We start from the raw sequence: 8577 nt of genomic DNA, 5'->3' as shown, positions 1-8577 counted from the left end.
TTTTTACAGGGTAAGATATAAGTTTTTATTCCACTCTTTGTATAGCCTACCCAGTCAGTTGTTAATTGTAAATGGATTTTAACAGTATAATAAATGATTTAGGCTATAAATGATTGAAATTGAAAATTAGTATGGTATGTTAAAAAAAAAAAAAAAAAATGTAAAAAATAAAATCAGAGCTCGTGGTATGCGGTAGGTGCCAGTCATTTTAAAAAAAATAAAAAAATAAAAAAGTACAAAGAACCCCTAATATGCTCCTAATGTTAATAATTTTAAAAATATAGGTAGTTGCAAAGATTTAGCAAAATCAGAGCTTACAGTTTACACCAAAAAACTATGTCTTTTGTGTTTCTCTTCCCATGATTGCTTTGTTAGTGTTTCTCTTGGATGTAAAAGGATGGATGTAGCACTTTGGGGCAAATATGGCCACCAGTAATCCCAAAAACTAGAAGCTAAAATGGCAAAATATCTCTACAGCCACTGCATATTTCCCTGGAGAGCTCACATATGCTGGAACAAATGCAATCCAAACAGCACAGAAAATTAACATGCTAAAAGTGATGAACTTTGCTTCATTAAAATTATCTGGAAGATTTCTCGCCAGGAAGGCTAACAGGAAGCTTACTGCTGCCAACAGTCCAATGTATGCCAGCAGCATAGAAAAACCAGCCAATGAGCCTATAGCACAGTTCATCTTACTATTTTAGAGCGGATATACTGGCTGTTTTTATGTGGTGTTGGAGAGGCATTGATAGCCAGACCTGACACATATAAACAACCTGATGGCTGTTAGGACCAGAGAAACTGTGCATCTTTGTTGAGCTGCTCCAAACCATTTCATAGCGCCTTTTGCCCTCTGGTCGAGATGACTTAAACACAGCTATTACCACCATAGTCTTTACCAGGATGCTAGAGATACACAGGACAAAAGCTTATTGCCAAACACAGCATGTCTTAACTGACATGTCCACAATTGCGGCCTGCCAATGGAATAGCAACACACACAGGAAACACAGTTTGCAGTGACAACAGAAGTAGGAAGCTGAGCTCTGAGTTGTTGGGCACGTACTATGGGAGTGTTTACGGTGAAGAGCAAAGATGCCCATCACAAGACAACAGAAGCAGGCACAAGCAGGGAAGCAGTTGTCAGAGAGATGCCCAGAGGATTCATCATAGGACAGTAAAACTCTACTTCTTTTGAGGACACACTGATCCTTATCTGAATTGGACCAGAAATCATGCTGGACACACTGTGACACTTATAGCATCTATGAGATGAAAGAAAATGCAAAAAAGTGAGTTTTAAAAGGAATTTTTAAGGAGAGGAAACACATTGTTGAAATTATATTGCCAAAAAATAAACACCTCACCTGTTGTATTAAAAATCTCTCCATCTCCACATGGCAAGGCAATCAAAACAGCAGACACGGAAAGCCTTTCCTTGTGGATTGTCTAGTGCCTGGGGGGCAGCTCTCACTGCACACAGACCTTGGGGGCTGAAAGAGACATCATCTGTTATCAGTCATGTGTTTGTCTATCATCTCTTTTACATAATGACAAGCTTGGGCCTTTTCCAGTACTGTTTTCACATTTGTCTTTTCATAGCTATTGACGATTTTTAGACTATGTCTGCAAAAAAGATGGACAACAAGCAATGCTAGTACTTTTTTTTGGCTCAAAGTTCCAATATAATGCATCAGTCATCCAGTGTGAGCACCATCCCTGTTGCTGCCTCTTCATTTACTACACCAACTGTTTGGACCCCTTATCCGATCCATCAGAGCTGGCTGCCAGTTCAGCACATAATAGATGGCCAGAGCATCTCCATTATTATCAAATGACACATGATCCCCAAAGCTGTGGTGAAGTTTACTTTCTGTAGGTAGTGAACCAGCTGTACAGTTTGTAGACAGGACAGGTGTTATATGAAATTTGGATTAATATAATGCAAATGTTTTGCTTATTCACATCAGCTCTTCTATAAGCCTGGAGACAATCTGCATTGTACCTGTAGTTCTTACCTGCCAAGGTTTCAGGTTGGTTTTATCAGCACAGCTGTTCCCACTGAATGGTCCTCTCCCCTCCTCACACTGCATCAGGTCATGAAGTGCATGTGCCAGGGCATAAACTGCCTTATAGACATTATAAGAGGCCCTCAGCTCTGAAACATCAGTGTATGGTGTGTCTGTGATGCTCAGATCCTCCTGTCCCGTACACATCTCTTTCACTTGCTCTCCATCTGTTTCTCTACCCCCAGTTTCAAAAGTGCACCCGAACATGTTCTTCCAGAAGATCCTCAACATATTATTTTTTGGATCATTGCTGGGACGCAGACGTAGTAGAAAATCATGAAGCCCCTGGATCTCTCCACGCCTGATAGCGATGCCTAGTGTAACCCCTCAGGAAAGGCAGTAAACGTGGAGTGTGGTGTACAAAAGATGTGGCCCAAGCCTTCACTCGCAATCCAACTGCCTGCCTGTCATGTTCTGCAATACCACCTCATCTATCAAAGGTATCAAAAAACGATGGAGTAGAAAAAACAACCACCCACTCTAGCTGTAGAAGCCTGAAATCACTCCTGTTATATGCTGAATATCTCTTGGGTTGTTATCATGGGGCAGGATTTCAGGAAAAAGCAACACAATGTCCAAACAGCTGCATTTCCTGCTGGAAGGATCTCGGACGCAGCGTAGAGGCCATAGTCATCATCACTGTAGATGACACCAACCCAGGTCCATCCAAAATATTTTAAGATTTGAACCATAGCACGCACCTGGAAGGCATCACTGGGGATTGTTCTGAAAAAAGAGGGGTACTTTTTCCTGTCACTCAAACAGGAGCAGGTGGCGTAGTGACTAACCTAATTAGGGAGATGGAGAGAGAGGGGAAGGCATGAGACACAGAATCAGAGTAATAATTAACAAAAAAAATAAAAAATATAACTTTTTTTCTTACTATAGGTACTCGAAACAGCCCCAGAATACTTGAAATCGCAATAGAAACAGTTGAACTTGAGTCCCCCACAATTCCAATCACTGGTGGTGGGCCAGTGCAGTTGAGGTTAGAAAAGGTCTCCTCTGTCCCACTAGTCAAGGATAAGGCAGCCCGGAACGCCATTCCTAGCATCACACAGTTGTCATAAAGATGGTAACCAAGAGTGATGTTAGGCAGTAAGTTTGGATTCCTATTGATCTCATCTATTGCGAAAGCCATGGTCTGTGCCTGCTGGAAGCTTTCCATATCAAATCTGAAAAAAAAAGTGAAACAAATGTGGATTTAACTGTTCTGGAACAATATTAGCAGTAAAAATAAGATAAAGTCAATCAATGAAGGAGTAAAACATCATTTGAGCAATTTCACAATTGCAAATAACACTAAATTCAAGAACATGCAATATTTAGTAAAGAATAGATTTTTTAGGTATATTTCCATAGTTTAAAAAAAAAAAAAGTTTCTTTCCTCCAACCGTTCCCTTTTTCTTGTATAACTGTTATTTTCACTCAAAACTCACTGCTCACAGTATGGTGGCTCCGGTTCTGTTCTGAAGCTGAGCTCTGGGAACACTGTGAGGAAGTCAACCTCAAACAGTCCTCCAAATATAACATCACCATCCTGGTACATTCTATTCAACCTGAAGTGTCCCTGTAGCTGACAGGTTCCTGTTTTGAGTTTGCTGAAATAAGCTGCTGATATAAAGTTAAAAGACAAATAAAGGCATATGTTCAGAGTGATCCCCATCTCTGTTTCTCTATTTCTTAGTGTACTTAATTTATGATGAAGTTTGTGTGGGGTGTTGCTTTAAAAGAGCAGGTGGTGCTAAGTGAGCATCCCTAGAAATCAATGTCACCAGCCCATCACTATATTCTAATCTGTTAAGTAATGACAACTTTGGGATTTCCTTAGCTTTTTTAGGGGGAGGGGCAGGGGTGTTTTTTGAGATGCTGAATATTATATATATTATATATATATATATATATATATATATATATATATATATATATATAAATATAATAGCTTAGATATTATTTATATCAACTTGTCCATATTTTTTACTTGACAATGGTTTTCCTTGGAATGTCCTCTAGATGTCAGTCTTGCATATGAGTTTTGCTGTGCAAATTTTCTTTCTAAATAATCCCTGCTCCACCAGAGATTTATTATATTATTGTTTTTCCTTTCTTTTCTTTTTTTTTCTAAATAAGAGGTGTTATTCTTGATCTGTTCAATTTACAGAACATCAAGTATTTAAATTGTGACTGTATGGAGGATAAACTTGGTTTTTGACAATACTATCAACTTGATTGCACAGACATAATTGGAAGAGACCTGAACTGAGCTGGGCAACAATTACGGTCTATTTTGAATCATCACTGATAGTTAGGGTTTGATGAAACAGGTTATATCAAGACATGGGTTTCAAAAGGGGTAACTGACTTTCACTCCCTCTTACTGTTAGATAAAAAAAGTCAAAAGCAAATACAGTAGGTAGACAACCAGAATGGGTAATACCGCCGGGGTGTTAACTGCAAGTCAGTCGCGTGTTAAAATCATTCGGGAAACTACCGCCAGATGGCGCAAAGGGACGGATTGCGAAATGAATGTAATTGTAAAATGAGATAAAAGAAGTAAGTAAAACAACAATAACATTATGATATAACATTGTAACATCTTTAAAAACCATTAAAAAATGTACAGTGAGTTAATTTCAAAATGTAGGATAGTCTTAGGCTACAGTCTACTCATCAAAAATTAAAAGAAAGACCTTAACACAAAGGATCTTATGCATGCTATTGTTATTAAACTGTCATTTTTAAATATAAGGCCTATATATATATATATATATATATCTATATATATATATATATATATATATATATACTCGGATAAAAAGCTAAATGTTTTCATTTCGGTTCATTCTTGGTTTAAAAAAAAATCTTCAGGTTTCATATGCAGACCGAAAAGAGAACGGTCCAGCATTTAGCAATAATTATTATTAACTCTGTTATTATTCTTGAATTTTCAAACTGCTAACACTTTGCATTTTTGAAACAGTTGTTCATTGGAAACAGTCGTTCACCATGCCATCCGGCGTGATCAGCGGTCCACTTTGGCATATTGCTAATTATGATTTTTTTTTCCGTCAATACTGAAACACGCATGAACTACAAAGCCTATTTTACCTCATGAATAATAGTTAAGCTTCAAATGGGCAACATCACGAATATGGAAACGTTTGGATTTGTCCCGAATGAGAGAGCCCAACCTTACCTTATGTTTCTCTTTAAATTATTATTCATTTATTTTTTTGTTTGTTTATAGCTAAGCCTATATTATTATATGCTGCAATTATATTTATCCATTAGACTTATATCTTTTTAATTCTTGTTCTGCTCTGATTAATTTGTTAAATTTAAAGGATTTGTTGTAAAGTGAAGGGAACTAAAAATATCCTGTTGGCACATTATAACATTATTAGGCCAGCCATTATTATTTCTGAAAGTAATAAAATGAAACTTATACATGACTTATATATTTTTTACTCTCACAAACGTAATTTATTTTTTAGCGTGTTAAAAAAAAAAAAAAACGCAGCAAACGAAAATAGGCGATTAATCGGTTGTTACTGTGGGTTAACAGTAATTATAGTTATTATATACTTAGGAACAGAGGCTGGGCCTAATCTAGGCTATCCAGTTTTTGTTTTTTTTTTGCATCTGAAATGACTTTGTGCAGCACTTTCAGTTTGTCTCGGCGCGCAGTCGCCTCCAGCGTTGCTCAGCTGTGGACGATTTAAAAATGTTTGATATAAAGTGTTGCTGTCCCATTTTATACAGGAATTGTTCATTAAAAAAAAAAAAAATCAAATTATATTGTTAGTTCTAATTATATTGTTAACACAAGTTCATTTAGGGCTATTTAACATGGACTGTGACATTTTACCCTTTTTAACTTATAAACTCCTTGAGATTTTAAAGTCAGTTTAATAGTATTGAAGTTCAAGTTTAAAAAAAAAAGGTTTTAATTGCTTAAATTATTTAGATGAATTAATAATATGTTATCATGTTTATTCTTGTAGAAAATAAGTGTTTATTCTTTAAGAAAATAAGGGAAAAAAATAAGGGATGATCCAAATATTTGTCATATTTGTTTTGCTTCACCTATTTATGTAGGGTACAATTATTCTAAATAATAATAATAATTCTATAATAATAATAATAATAATAATAATAATAAAAAAATAATGTCATTAAAAAATGCCATCAGCCTGAGTAAATTTTACCATTATAGAATTGTGACTTTAAAGGTTAGTGATTTAGGAGGTGAAAATACTGTGAAATTACAAATGGCATGGGATTTTAAAGCATAACAACTGAAGGTCTATAAAACGTTAGCCAATAAAGCATTTTTTTAACATACTTTTCAATGAAAGAACACTGAGAGTGTACTAGGTTGCTTCTGGTGTTTGGATTTTTACTTCAATGTAATGAGATCCAAGTTTAAGAATAGCCTACACTAGGTTTTTTTTTTTTTTTTTTTTTAAATCTCTGTTTAACAGCATTAGCTCAATGAAATATGTCTTCCTCCAGGTAGACTGAATGTTTTCCCACCTTGCTAAATGTTGGGCTCATCAATGAGTTGTATTCGCCTCAAACTGATTTAGTAAAATCAAACCGCGGACGGTGAAGCTGGGTCAGTTAGAGCTCACGCTCTCTGTGAAGGTCTTAAAGCCTCCTCAAACACCTACGTTCACAAATAACATGATTTTCGCAAAAATAATGATTAATTATCAATTGATAATTTGTTATTATTTTGGTCTAGTGAAAATAATATATGGGCTGCGAGAAAAAAATGAATAAAAAGAGAAGGGCTGTTGTGAGTGCAGGCATGTTTCAACCCAGTAACAACACAGCGTTCCTCACAGCCAAAAACAGACCGAATTCAGTTCAGCTGGAGGGGGTGGGGGTAGTTCTGTATAGCTTGTGGGGGTCGAGATAAAGGTGTGAATCTCTTGCTCTTTCATATGGACAGTGCCTTATGAGGGTATCAAACTTGCAGAACAGGTTTTAGGGCAACTTTAAAGAAAGGTTTGATCAACTTCAAATGTTGACTACTGTATAGCGCAATAAAGTTTATTAGTTATTATAACTTAATTTCAGAGGAAGTGCCTTAAACTCCAAAAAATAATAAAATAAATAATAATAATAAAATCAACAAATAAAATAAAATAAAAAGATGCAAAATGTTGCATTAGGACTGGGCGGTAGGCCTTATGGCCTAAAAAAAATCCCCGATTTTTTTTCACAAAACAATCCGTTTTTACAATTTAAAATCGATTTTTTTTTTTTTGCCTCCCTACTTAAAACCAATATTCAAATGACAACGAAATTTGTTCAAGACAAGATTTAATATAATTCTTTATCATTACCAGTCAATACCAGTCAAAAAAATTTTGACTGACTAAAAAGCAGTAACGTTATTACCTTAATGCTGGAAAGACCTTTATTTTATTAATTTATTTATCTTTTAATACTAGCCCCTCATGCAATCATACAATTTCCCCTCCGCTCTTGAGCATTTAATAATCAATCCGCTCCGCGCTCACTGGGATACCAGACAAACAATGCTCCGCACTCGCTCCGTGGATAAAGTTGAAATGTTATTTTCATAATGTAGGCTATAAAAATAAAATAAAAATAAATAAATAAATAAATAAATAAATAAATAAATAAATAAATAAAATTACAGGACAGTTTCAAAGGGGATTAAGGCTATTGTGTGCAAACTTTTTTCCTACCAAACGCCAAACTAATAACATTGTCAGCATTTAAAGGTTTTTTCAATTGCTGCTTTCTGCTGTGTGCAAATTTTGTTTGTATTGAAAATAACAGTACATTTTCGGTTATTTTATCTACAGATCGATGCATTTCTTACAGATTTCTGCTCATTCTAAATCAGATACAGATGAAGTACTGTAAGATTACATTTGTTTGAATGCATTATTGCGACAGCGATTGTGTGTTAATGTGCTGTATCTGTTTAAATCATGCTTTAACCCGAAAATAATCAGTAAAAGGAACAGACAAACTCCTTGAGAACTAGCCTGTAATGCTCGACTATTGCCGTCATTATAGTCTTCTGATCGGAGAGATTATGTGTATCAAGTTATAGCTAAATATGTTTATCATGTGAATTCTTGCTAAATATAGTTATATTATGGGCCATTGGTATGACTTGTACTCGTGATGGAGCGGTGCTGGAGCGAGTGAAAACCACGACGTTCCGACTTTTAAAAAATCCTCTCCTTGCTCCAGTCAGAATAACACACACTGCGCATACTCTGCTCGGCAGCGTCTCAAACGCGCGGGGGAGGGTTGAGCCCAATCAGAACTACGAGCCCTGAGTGGAACATCAGCCGTTTTATTTTGTTGCGTCCATACAATATTTTTTAGAGTGTGAAATATAAATTTTCACAGAATGTAGCCTATTCATAAACAATAGGCCTATATTAAACCATCTCTTTAAGTTTTTCTAAATCCCCAAAAGAGTCCAGACATCAGTAAAGTATCCGTCTATGAA

The 8577-nt window shown here is 35.7% G+C and overlaps 1 pseudogene; it reads right to left on the bottom strand.

The window, feature by feature from the left end:
• Nucleotides 1-334: 334 nt before the first annotated feature.
• On the bottom strand, nt 335-3768 carry LOC109077607 (annotated as a pseudogene).
• Nucleotides 3769-8577: the final 4809 nt, after the last annotated feature.

Source organism: Cyprinus carpio, chromosome A18 (assembly GCF_018340385.1).
Source record: "Cyprinus carpio isolate SPL01 chromosome A18, ASM1834038v1, whole genome shotgun sequence".
NCBI classification, from domain to species: Eukaryota; Metazoa; Chordata; class Actinopteri; order Cypriniformes; family Cyprinidae; genus Cyprinus; species Cyprinus carpio.
The sequence above is the reverse complement of the archived record's forward strand: the minus strand, read 5'-3'. Positions and strand labels throughout refer to the sequence as shown.